Consider the following 14,128-nt stretch of genomic DNA (forward strand, 5'->3'; position numbering starts at 1 on the left):
ATACAAATGACAAGACCACCTTTCTATATATAGGAGTCTAAGGGGTCATAATATAATCAGAGCTGACATAATAATAACAACGTAAGGGCACAATAATAACAATAGTGGGCTTCTATGGGGAACAATAATATAATAAGGGGGTTGTACTAATAACAATAAGTGTTATGAAACCAGCTCACAAAAAGATAGAAAAGATAGATCAACGCCTTAGAATTCAGCATCTTCAAGGGGTCAACCTCCTTTACATTACATAAATGAACAATTCTTGGTTGATACAAATGAAAATACCTCCTTTCTATATGTTAGCACTTGAAATTTCACCTCAGGCTGAAAAGGCAAATCTCAAAGCTACATCAAACCATTCAGCCTCGTAGCTAGCCCTACGGGGCAGGAGAAGGCTCTCTCCGGTCAATCTCGGTAAATTTTCAATGGGAAGAGATGACCAATCAAGGTAACACAGATATTAGGCTAGTAAACTGATTTGAAGGTTGATTTGGGGGTTTTTGGGGTTTTTGGTGGCAAATTGAGGAGCTGCAATTTAGGGTGCGGGGATTGGACACAGTTTCTGCAGGGGGGTCTTTGGGGCAAGGTAGGAAGCTGTATTGATGTCTTTAGCTGAAAGGGATGATTAGGAAGAAAGAAAAGAAGGCTAAAGAGAGCAAACAATGGATTTGAATTCTCTTTAGACAGCAGAAAACATAGAAATTAAACAAATTTAAAAGTAGAGCATGGCAAACATGAATTCTGACTTTATCACTTCATTTGTTTAATATGCAGCAGTATAGAAAAGAAATGAATCACATCACAAAGCTTAAAATAACATAAAGAAACACACCATCAACACCTGAGTCCACATGAATCCCAAAGATGACTGCAAAACCCTGGTCTTCCTTAGCCAAAAATTGCAGAGATACAAGCAAAATATACAATGATAGTTCCTCCCTCAAGAGTCCAACCATGAAAATGAGTAAAAGAGTGCATAATATAGATGATCTAACCTCTTTCCCCACCTCTAGGGGTCGAGCTCCCCTTCCTAGGAGCTGTTTGAACAACCTCTAAACTAAGCACTACAAAATAGGCAGTCAAAACCACTTGCCTCTAAAAACTTGGAAACCAGTTCATACAGTCAATTTTACTCTTTTACATGAGGAAAACTTCTAGAAGAGTAAAACAATAGTAAAAGTATCTAAAAAGTGCCACAAGTACAGTCAAAAGGACCACCATCGACCTCAGCAAGTCAAACTGGAGCTGAACTGCAAATTCTGGGCTGAACTGGTCAAATCTGGCAAAAATTTCCCAAGGGGTCGCGCACATCCAGCTGAAAGGGTCGCGCACTTTGGAGCCCTGTTTGGAGGCCTTCCCGGTGTCAGAATGAGGTGCAGGATAGCTCGTTGGAAATTCCTCTGAGTCTACTTTCCAACCCAACCGGAATTTTTGGATTTGGAGGTCATTTGCCCAGTCAAAAGTCAATTCTCCCAAGACTACTTCTGCAGCTCAAAAAAGGGGCAGAAAGTCAAAATTTGGCTGTATTTTGACTTTTTGGAGACCCAAAACTCCATGAAAACTCAAGCTAATCCATAGGCATGTGTAACTTTGCAAGACAAATCCAGCAATGCTGAGTTTTCGCAAAACGGAGCTACGAGGACAAAGGGTCTCACCGGGGGTGAGACCCCTTGAGAAGCCAAAACCTGTAAATTGCCCAAAAAATTCACAAATGACAAAATTTTCTCCAAATTTCTTGAAATTTGGGCTGGGAGTCCCCAATCAAGTACCATGCTCATTCAAAGAGGCTTTGGCCAAATTTTGGAGTGGATCGGGCGTTTTCCTCTGTTTTTGTGCTTTGGCCAACCGTCCTTGGAGCACCTTCGTTCTCGCCGGTATTTTTGACATTTCTCTCAAACCGTGACACCTGTGTAAAACGTGAAGGAGGTTTTTCTTCCTTGGCATGTTGTGGACAAAAACCTCTCTCAGTTTTGCAAAATTCATCTTTTATTGCTCAGAAACAGCTTTTGAGTGAAACTTGTCCTGATGTGTGAAACAAGGAATTTTGTCGAAATGGAGCGAAATGAAGGGGATAGGGGGCTTCTAAATTCTTGGGGAAATTTTTGGGAGTAGGGAGGGATGTTAGGAAGCAGAGGAAAGTGTAATATCAGAGATTGAGCGAGGGGAAGGGGTCTAAAAGGGAAAAACACAGGCCCAACCTAGAAAATTGCCAGGTTGTACCTAGAAACTAGGGTTTGTGCAAAAATGAGGAATTTGGGGGATCTCAGTGATGGGAAGCATTTGATAGGGTACATGAAGGATAAGTGAAGGTGTATGAACATCTGGAAACAAGTTTTGCCGATGATTTGACCGTCCAAGAGAAATTGCCTTCAAAACCCTAGGAGAGGGAAATGACCTTGCCTATGCACAACTGAAGCATGAATAAGTTGTAAAAAGACTGATTAGACACTGACATGATAATGACAACCCTCTGAATGATGATAGGCTCAGCTGAATGATGACATGGACTGACATTTGGGCAAACCCTAGACCTAATGCCTAGTGACCAAATTTTGGCTTGAAGACTCACTGAAATGACAAAATTTGACCTTGACACTTCAAAATCACTTTGTAAGAGCACATTTGATCACTGGAGGAAGGCTGGAAAGACTGACACTAACACTATATATAGGATTCTAAGGGGTCATAATGTAATCAGAGCCAATATAACAATAATAATGTAAGGGCACAATAATAACAATAGTGGGCTTCTATGGGGCACAATAGTAACAATATGGGGACTACATGGGTACAAAAATATAATAAGGGGGTTGTACTAATAAAAATAAGGGGTTACACTAGTAGTATAGGGGCCTAACATGTCCCTCTCCTTCAAAAAGTGTTGTCCTCGACGCTTGAGTAGTTCTTGATACTTCTGTATAAAATTCTTGTCCTCCCATGTGGAATCTTCAGCGGGTAAGTTCTTCCACTTGATGAGATACTCTGAAATTGATCGATTCCATAACTGTCAGGTTCTTGTTTCTCTAACTACTCCAGGTTCCAATATGATTTTTCCTTCCTTGTCAAGTTCTGGCAATATTGTTGGAACAGGGATCTCCTGCAACTTTTGAATGAGTGGCCACACTTCTTCGTCCTTCTTCCATTCATCCCTTGCTTCATTTATCCAATTTGGTTGGATAATAGAAATAACACAAAACAATGCTTCCACATCCTCATCCTTTCTTGAGAGTGCATCTGCAACAAAAAAATTCTTCCCTTTTCTGTAGATGATGTCAAAGTCATAACCCAACATATTTGTGACCCATTTTTTATGTTCTTCTAATGATAATATTTTTTCTAAAATTTATTTAAGACTATCATGATCCATTTTTACCTTGAAATGTCTTCCCATTCGGTAAGGTCGCCATTTCGTAAGTGCATGTAGTATTGCCAACATTTCCTTCTCATAAATAGCTTGCTTGAGATGTAACAGTAAAAATACCCAATCTCCTACATCAAAACATTTTTCACTACGATGTTGATCTACCTGTTGTTTCATTCAATTTTGCACCAAAGTGGCATTATCCTTTAAAAGTTGGAGAACTTGTTGTTGATGCTCGATGTGATCTTTCATTGCTTGACCCTTTTTCTTCTTGATATGTCCTTCTATCTTGATAGTTTGAGGAGTGGTAATTCTGACCAATGAATTACAAGATATGGTTGGATTCATTTCTTCTTTCTCGATGTGATCTTTCACTTCTTGCACCTTTTTCTTCTTGATATGTCCTTCTATCTTGAGAGTTTGAGTGGTAATTCTTGTCAATGCTTTACAAGATATGGTCAGATTCATTTCTTCTTTCTCTCGGGTTTGTTCCTGGTGTATATCCTCTTCTTTTGATGCTTCTTAATACTTTTATTCCTCCTCTTGATACTCTATGTAAAATAATTTCTTCTCAGCACAGTTATGACCTTTAGTGCATTTGCTATCACAATTGTAACAAAGCCCTTTTTCTCTTTTTTCTTCCAATTGTTGTGGTGTAACCCTTGTAGGTTGTGGAAGGCTAGGAGAAACAACACTTATATATTTATAGTTGTGAGGGGTAGACTTCCTTATTGTCATAATTTTACTTTCCACTATGTAACAAAGCCCTTTTACTCTTTTCAATTGTTGTGGTGTTGCTCTAAAGAAGGTGTTTCTCTTTGTATCCTCATAATGTGCTATCGTTTCCTCCATGAAAATTGACCACGTAACAAGTTTAATACGAGAACAAAGCCCTTTATACCATAAAAATTGATCTGGTTCTAAATATGAAGATGCAATACATACCTTTTGTAACAGTGGTACACCATGTAGATCAAAATATTGCTCCATCTGAAGTATCCAATTTACCGGATCCTTGCCATCAAGCTTCCTCATAACGCCTTTTCTTGATTTTAGGAGCTCGATCTTGAAATGACTATAAATCTATAATTTCTGTTCTTCCAGTTCTGAAATTGAGACTTGCAGTAGCCCTATGTGTCCTCTTTCCAATGCCACTAGTCTGATCCAAATTGGATTCTCCAAGGACGAGTTATGCCAAATCTCCCACAATGACCTGATTATAGACTAGTTCAGTAAAGCTAACTTGTACGACATGCCACGTATCATTGTTTTAACATTTGGCTTTGAAAAATATATACAAGAAACTACAGTCTGTCCTGTTTCTATACCTTCTTACGAAATTTCAATTCGATGCTCAGAGATAAAGTTATGATGATTTTCCCCAGGTCTCCTATTTGGAATGTAATTCAGGAGTATGCAAAAAGACCAACTTCCTTAAATCATATCTCCACAAATATAGTGTGAAAATCTCTGAAATTCGGACCCAAGGTTCAGTGCGATTTCATCTCAAATGGGTTTTTTTTCTCTTCTAAAATGTTGTAGAAAAAAAATTATAGCGAAAATGCCACGATGACCTATTTGGAGTAGCGAAACCCTAGAATCGAAAGCTCTGATACCAAATGTTATGAAACCATCTCATAAAAAGATAGAAAAGATAGATCAACACCTTAGAATTCAACCTCTTCGAGGGGGAAACCTCCTTTACATTACATAAATGAACAATTCTTGGATGATACAAATGAAAATACCTCCTTTCTATATATAGGAGTCTAAGGGGACATAATGTAATCAGAGTTGACATAACAATTATAATGTAAGGGCACAATAATAACAATAGTGGGCTTCTATGGGGCACAATAGTAACAATATGGGGACTACATGGGTATAGCAATATAATAAGGGGCTTGTACTAATAACAATAAGGGGTTACACTAGTAGTATAGGGGCCTAACAATAAGGGGTTACACTAGTAGTATATGGACCTAACACAAAATATTTGTTTAGTTGTCTATTCTCTTCGTGATAATGTATAAATGTGCAATAAAGAAATTCTATCTAATTATTTTTAACCTCTCAAACTTTTTTATAATATATTCCTAAATCATCAAGCTATGAGATGATTCAATTCCTAACTTCGATACAAGAAAAAATCAAGGAAACCTCTAAATGGTCTCAACCACATAGAAAATTTAGAACCCTGCAACAAACAAAATTGATTTACAAGGACTTCCAACAAAATCTAATGATAAATTCTCTACATCCATTTGGTTTGCATGTACCAACGTTGAAAAAATCAAATGACTTTGACTTTTGTTGAGGGTGTTGGAAATCCGTCAACCAAGGGGTCTCTCGGATGTGAAGTCCCAATTAGACCTCACACCATTTGGAATAGGAGACCCATCCAAAGTATTGGCCTAGTTTCCATGTATTCTTATAGGTTTTCCTTGGCTCTAATTGTCAGCAAGAGAGAGGAACGCATGTGTGCCTTCGAAAAGAAAGAATGTGTCCCTGTTGAGTGTTTGGTTGTAGGTGTGCCAAATTTATTCTACTGCGGAGGGAAAGAGTGAAGTGAGCCTCTAGAGAGAGGTAATAGTACCACCACAGTAGAGACACATGCAACTAAGAAGGATAAGTCTAACATCCAGCAGGATAGTCCACAAAATATGTGATGTTCATTACAACCAATCAATGAGAAAGGTTTTTCTAGTATCCTGTGGAATAGTCTACAAGGATGGGACAATGATAACAACCATTACAAAAAAAATTCAATAAGATAAGTACTAAAATAACCGTATTAGTCCAACTACTTTAGCATAGATGAAAGCAAACATGAAATACAAACATCGGCAAAATAGTCTTACAAAAATTTACAATCCATGCATGAAGAACGTGTTGACCTTGGCGACTTTTGTTATTAAGTAAAAGGTCAAAGAAAAATGTATACAATGAACATCACTAACTCCAATGTTGGAGCCACTCTTTGGTCCTCAAAATAAATAGATTATCTCTAATGCCTTGCAGAAGGATCCAAGGTAAAAAGTCCCTTACTCATACAATGAAGGTGTATATATAACCAAGAGGTGATGCTTCCCCTTCCTTATGACTCTTTGACTACCCTCATGATTGTTTGACTTCCTATGACTTTTCGACTTTACATGACTCTTCATATTCTGAATGTGTCCTTTGGACTTCCACTTTATAATAAATTTTGAATAGGTAATTACATAATCCACAATAATGATGTGGCATATGATGACTTGTGACAGGACGTGACATGACACTGATGGCATGGAATACATAATGATGTGACAGTGCCAAGTTGTCCTTCTTGTTGCTTCTTTCTTTGTGTCTTCTTGAAAATATGGTACATGTTCTTCTTCTTCCTCCTCCTTATGGTTTGAAGATGAGGAGTCTTCCATGTGATCTCGATCTTCATCTCCTCTATAGTCTAGTGTTCCTTCATCTTCTCGCCTAACGATCATCTTATCTCTTCAGCTCCATATGTGTTTGATAGACCCCTAGTATAAGATGGTGCATGTTGATCTACTGACTAAAACAGAACCGGGTGACAAGCTGGGAAAGAGGCTCAGTAACTGTGAAATTGCGCAAGTCAAGAAGTCAGGGGTGAATCTTGAGCCTTGAGACTATGCAATGCACAGTTCAGGTTGGACTCAGGAAGAAAAATGCGCAATTTGGGAGTTCAGTGTGACAGGCTGAGGGGATGGGCACTACGTTAGCCTATTATGTAGTTCTAGAGGACAAAGGAGCCCAAGTGATTATGAAATTGCATAGTTCAAGAGCTCAAAGCTGAGGTTTGATCCTTGATTACTATGCAATGTGTAATACTGACTAGGCAAGTGAGAGAAATTACATAGTTTTGGGAGGAAGTGAGCCAGACCGAAGGGATTTTGCATTGTTTCAATCAAATGCACATTTCTGAGGGGGAAATTAGGCTTGGTGATTTCATAATTGCACATTTCAATAGCTGATGATTTGAGCTTCAGCTTAGATATTGTGCAGTGTGCAGTTGGGGCCAGGATGGAGGGATGGATTGCACAATTATAGGAGACAAAGGACGGACTTTAGCATTGGAACTGTGTAGTGCATAGCCATGGTAAGCAGGAACTATGAATTGTGCAGTGTCAAGGGGAAAGGATGCATATTGAGGGTTGGAAATGCATAGTACACAGTTGAGAAAGGTCAGATGAGGCTAGGTTGCTGGGAAATTTCTAAAAAATAGCTAAGTGTGGGACTGAAAAGACTGATGTGAATATCGATATGACTATACTGTGATCACGCATTTGAAATACTTTGACTACAAAACAACATATATCATCCAGAAAATGTTAACAACATATTTCCCTGAATGCGACAACTTTGCAACGACCTTACAACAAGTGTGACACTAAAGGTACACTTTGTGACGACTGTGCCAACACTTGTGCGACTGTTCTTAAAACTTTGGGAATGACTGTGATTGATGTTTACATGGTTAGACCAAATAATTCACATGAATATAACCCCTTGAAACCACCAGAACAAGCATATATACCTTGTGTGATAGCTAACATGTGAAAAGTGGACACTTGCTAAAGTGCGAATGATAGTGAAAGTAATACATGCCAAAGAAAAGATAAAATGAAAATGACATTAATTAGAGTGAAAGAAAGAAAAAGTGACAGCCAAAAACATGAAAATGACACTCACAAAAACAAAGGTGCATGGAAGCGAAATTTTGCAAAACTCACTGAAATGGAAGTACAAACGTAGCTAAAATGTGAGAAATTGTCGTTCTCAGTGTGCACTGACTATCGACATGGATTGGACATCCCATAGACACATTATTGATGGGTCGTGCTATGCTTGTTCAATATTGCGCAATAGAATCTCTCATGAACTTTTTACAGACTAAGCATGTGTGATCAAGTGACTTCGACACTTCCAATCCAAGAAGGGATATCAAAAGCATCAACTTACCAAGAAGTTACTATGGAACGACCGATCGCAAGATCTATAGTAGACTCCAAAATTTGAGTGTATGAAAAATTTTGGAGGGTAATTTTCGCAACGAGAACACTTGGCGATGCACTAGTAGAACTCTAGTTTCTTTGCCCTGGTCAATTCTTTTCTGTAGGGTCTATAGTCCTTTACGAAGTATTGATTCATCATTGAGATTACCATGGCTTCCCCACTTACTGTGTTCATAAACATAGTACCATTCATTCCTTTACTCAGTTAAACAAAAACATAAGATCAACAATCACACAATGTTTTGAATCAGGATAGGGTAATGAATTTTTAGAGCTTTAGATTTTACAAGTGTATTTTTTCATCTCTGGTGTTGTTCCGCTGCCAGCAAGCCTAGAAAATACCTTGACGGAGTCACTTCAAGAACAAAAACATTACTCCACTTCCAGCAAGCATGGAAAGTACCTCGATGGAGTTACTTGCTCACCTCTGTATGCATGAATCCCTTCTCTTATTTCTCATTTATTTATCTATTTATATAGGAATGCGCATCGACACTTATTCATTTAATGGGAGGAAGAGGGATCTTGAATTATTGAGAGAAGGAGAGGTTGTCGCTTCAGAGAAGCATATATAAGACCTATGATATTGGTTTTCTCGTTTATAATCCCCCCTTGTCCTTCTCTACTTGATTGAATTAGCCTGAAAACATCGAAACATAAAAAACCTGAGTGGAGGCGTGAGGTTTTCCATAATAGACATGGAGGTCATGGTTTGACATAAGGATTTCTTAACGCAAGGATCATATTTTCCATCGGAACATCATCGACCAAACAAATGTAACCAAGACAAGGAAGAAGGACAGAGAGTTATCCAAATGTTGCAATGTTACAAAGTCCTTTTCTATTTTTCCACGTTCCCTTTGAGCCAACAGAGCATCTTCATGCACGGTCTCACGAAATGAAATGAAAGACAATGCACAAAAGGGAAACAAAACCAAAAGACAAGACATAAAATGGTTAAAGAAAAACATGATGTGAAACCAAAACCAAAAAACACAAGACAAACTACAGGAAATGAATGCAGGATGGACGTGTAGGTAAACTAAGATGAAACTAGATCTACTCCTAACCTAACCAGCTATAAGGTTGGGGTCACGTATAATGGAATTTCCAATGTAGACACTGTAATTGTTCCTGACCTAGAATCACAAAGATGTGATTGATTAAAACAAATATAAAGCAATGTGCAATAAAAAAGATAAGAACTTGAATAAATTCCACAAAAAGTTGAAGGTCCAATGTAGCCACCACTTTTAACCAGTTTATATTCTTACTTTTTTTATGAGAATTATCATTCAACAAACCTCTGAAGCTTTCCGCAAATGTGTCTCCATCTACACCAAACTCCTTAGCAAGTGTGAGGAAAGATAGAAAATTTTATTGACGACGAAGCTTTCCAGGTAAGATTGTTCCAACCATTCAACGATTGGATCATAAAATTCATGATAATCCTCCTAAAAACCTCGAAATATTTGAAAAGATAAATTTTCAATTAGAGGCACAAGATTATGATGAGAACCTTGGGAGGGAAAATAGATCTAATCATATTCAACAGTCATGTCGAAACAGTGATGATCCAAGTGGATATTGGTGGCCACCCACCAATTCCACTTGGACCCCCACCATTTCTTCTTTCAATTTTTCAGTTTCCTTAATTGTGGTCCAGTTTACTATTTTTAGCAATTTTTCAGGTCCTAAACTTCCGGAGCCATTTTGAGGCCCTAAACGACATTTTTTTGGAAATCTACCGTCAATGATTTTTTGTATAAAATTTTCTTTTCCATCGTATTCCTCGAAGAGATCTTTCCAACAGGTTATCATGCGCATCAAACAGAGATAATATGACCAAGTCACGACCCCGGGCAGTTGGCTGTCCAACTCACCCCAACGGCGCCCATAAACTCTTGGTGTTACCTCTCCTCGGGTTAGGGTTTTAGTTGTTTAGGGTTTGCTCTTATTTTTCAATAATAAAAAGTCCCTTGAGCCTCATTGTAAGGCAGTTCAGATACATGTAGCCACCACATCTCTTCTCAGAGATAAGATACCATCACCCTAGCTGGTTTATTTCCATTTCTATTTGTAAGCATATTTCAGTATTTTACATTAATGAAATGAAGTATTATTTCTGCTGCATCTCTGTGTTTATGGTTATCTTTGTAATTTGTTGCATTCCTATTTAAATCCGGATCAGTGGTACTAGAGGGGTCTTCTTTTTTTTCTCTGCTTTTCTTTGCATATCCCCAACAAGGTCGGGATATAAGGAGTTAGGGCTTGAACTGGTCGAACATTTGCAAGACCAGCCTCGCAAATCTCGACGGCCTCCCATGACGGATAAGAAAAACGAGGGGGTAGGAGATCTTATCAAAATCTTGCTCGAAGAAGCCATCGAGTGACAAAGGAACGTGATGATGGACATCTTTGACCAGATCCTTTAGCCGTTACCTAGGGATGACGCATCAGCTTCCAACAGCTACTCTGGAAATGCCACACCGTTTAAGGTACAATTTAATTTTGAAATCCCCATATTTGAGGGTCAGATAGACACATATGTCGTCGATAAATGATTAAACCTGCTAGAGGGTTATTTTTCTGTTCATGATTTTTCCTATCGGGAAAAGATTATTTTCACTCTTCTCAAAGCAGCCCCCCATGTCAAGGACTGGTGGGAAACCTACTGCGAGCAGAAGGATGAAAGTACAAGCTCACTATTTTCAGTCGTACCCACTTGGAATTCATTCCAGGATGCCATCAAGGAGCAGTACTACCCTGTCAAAAGCTATGAGGATCAATATATAAAGTGGACCATGCTGCGGAAGGGAAGGGACCAAGACGTGCCAAAGTTTACCAATATTTTCCATAACCTTCGCACAAATTTAGGTATCAAGGATTCGAAGCAACATTTGGTACTCAAATACCACGGCTTCCTACACAAGTACATCCAAGAAGAAATAGAATTCATGAACTTCTCCTCGCTCTGCACAACATACCGATATGTCGTCAAGGTCGAGCAAAATTTTAAACAGAAGAAGCAAGACTTTGGATCTGCGAATTTGAAGCAAGGGAAAGGTGCCCCCAAACCACAGAACAAAGGACAAAGCCAAGGCAGGGTGGCCCAAGACAACCCGCCAAAGCTGCAAGAAAATAACAAGATCATGAAGCTGAAAAAGGACATGGGAAAGTGGTGTGAGTTCCATCGCCCTGTGGGAGCCCAATCGTGTTGGTACAGAAGAAGGAAGGGACTTGGAGACTCTGTATTGACTATCGGGCACTGAACAAGATCACTATCCATAATAGGTACCCGATCCCATGGATTGATGACCTCCTGGACCAACTGAAGGGGGAAAATATTTCAGCAGCATCGATTTGAAGTCAAGATATAACCAGGTACCAATCAAACCCTCTGATGTGTGGAAGATTGCCTTCAAAGCCAAGGAGGGCCTTTTTGAATGGTTGGTTATGCCTTTCAGATTAACGAATGCTCCTGCAACCTTCATGAGGCTAATGGATGACATCTTGCAGCCATTCACCAACTCATTTGTAGTGGTATACTTGGATGACATCGAAGAGCACCTCCACCACATACGTCAGGTTCTCCAAACACTGCGGCAACACAAGTTATGCGCCAATTTGGAGAAATGCACTTTTGGCATGACCCAGGTTCAGTATATGGGATACATTATTGATGAACAAGGGGTGCATGTGGATCCAGCCAAGATCCATGTCATTCGGGATTGGACATCTCCAACCACTCTGACAGAGTTCCGTAGATTTCTAGGTCTTGCTAACTTCTACCATCGGTTCGTGTTGGGATTTTCTCATATCACTTGGACCTTGAGTCAAGTCACCAAGGGAGGATCGAAAGAAAAATTCTTTTGGTCTGAATCTCAAAAGAATGTATTTACATATTTGAAATATCGCCTCTGCTCAGCACTAGTGCTTGCATTACCAGACTTGCAACAACCATTTGAGGTCTAAACAGATGCCTTTAACTATGTTATTGTGGCAGTCCTTACTCAACACGGGCATCCAGTGGCATATCACAGTGACACCTTTCAGAAAAAGTCTGGAAGTATCCCACTTATGACAAAGAGATGTAATCCATTATGAAGGCTTGCCGACAATGGAAGCATTACATTTTTGGGAAGGAAACGGTCATCCATACAAACCACCGACCCCTGTAGTTCATACATACCCAAGGGAAATTGCAAAATGATTGCCATCAGAAGTGGTCCACATACCTGCAACAGTTCCATTTGAATATCAAGTATAAGAAGGGAAGCACGAATAATGTTGCAGATTGCCTCAGTCAACCACTGATCATGGCGTTAACCACCGTGCTCAACTCTTGTGGGCAAAAGACATCTAATTTGCCACTTGTATACAAAAGCGACCCGGAATTCGGCCACACATACCAGACGCTCTTGGAGGGTCAGCATGTTCTATATTTTCACCTCCAAGATGCCCTGTTATGCCACCTGGGTCATCTTTGTGTTCCTTCAAGTAGCGTGCCAAGATGATTTGGGAAGCACACTACAGTCAAGCTGTTGGGAATTTCGGGGTCGAGAAAACGGTGGCAGTACTACAGAAGTATCTCTATTGGTCAAATATTCGACACGATGTCGGGAAGTACATCAGATCATGCACTGCTTGTGCCATTACCAAACCGAAGATCAAGAAGCAAGGCCTCTATACCCTGCTTCCTACCCCTAGTCAACCTTGGGAATCCATCTCCATGGATTACATGTCAGGCCTTCCTTCCACTAAGCATGGAAATGACTATGTTTTTGTGGTCGTCGATAGGTTCTCGAAGATGGCCATTATGGCGGCCTGCAAGAAGAATATCACAGTCGAAGCCACTACTAAAATCTTCTATGAATGAGTGTGGGTAAACTTTGTGATCTCACAGTCTATCATCTCAAATCGGGACAGCAGGTTCCTCAGTACATTTTGGTCCAGTCTCTGGTCGATGCTGGACACCAAACTCACTAAGTCGACAACCTTCCATCCTCAAACTGATGGCCAGATAGAGGTTGTCAATAGAATGATCGTACACATTCTTCGCAAGTAAAACTCAAATCATCCACGCACATGGGACTAGAGCCTCCCCTATGTTCAGCACAGCTACAACTAGGCTCTCCACAGCTCGATCGGCCACAACCCTTTTCAGGTGGACTTGGGATTCCAGCCACTATGTCCCATTGATGTCGCCATGCCATTTGTAGCTACTCATGTAGATTCGGCTCATGTCCAGTCTGAAACAGATAAGGCAAACAACTTCATTGAGCACATCCAACATATTCGCTAGCAGGTCCATGACATTCTAGAGAAATCAAATGCCAAGTACAAGCAGCGACATGATCAACATCGGGTGCCACACAAGTTTCAGGTGGGCGACAAAGTCTGGTTACATTTGCAAAAGGAACGCCTTACTAGAGCCTATCGGAAACTCAGACCACTCTGATATGGTCCTTACACCATTACCAAGGCTGTGGGAGACAATGCATTTGAGCTCAACATTCCCCCATTCCTTGGCTTGCACCCAGTGTTCAATGTGGACTGCCTTCGGCCATACTTTCCACCATTACTAGATACATCCGACATTGCAGAACAAATCACACCCACAGAGTTAAATCCATATTGCATGGAACAAGTTGCAACTGATCGGATAATGGACACACAAATCAAGCACACTCACCAGCAGAATGTCCAACTATATCGAGTTGTCAAATCAGGC

This window comes from Pinus tabuliformis, chromosome 3_1 (assembly GCF_031772625.1).
Source record: "Pinus tabuliformis cultivar Carrire ecotype Pingquan chromosome 3_1, CPIR1, whole genome shotgun sequence".
Lineage (NCBI taxonomy): Eukaryota > Viridiplantae > Streptophyta > Pinopsida > Pinales > Pinaceae > Pinus > Pinus tabuliformis.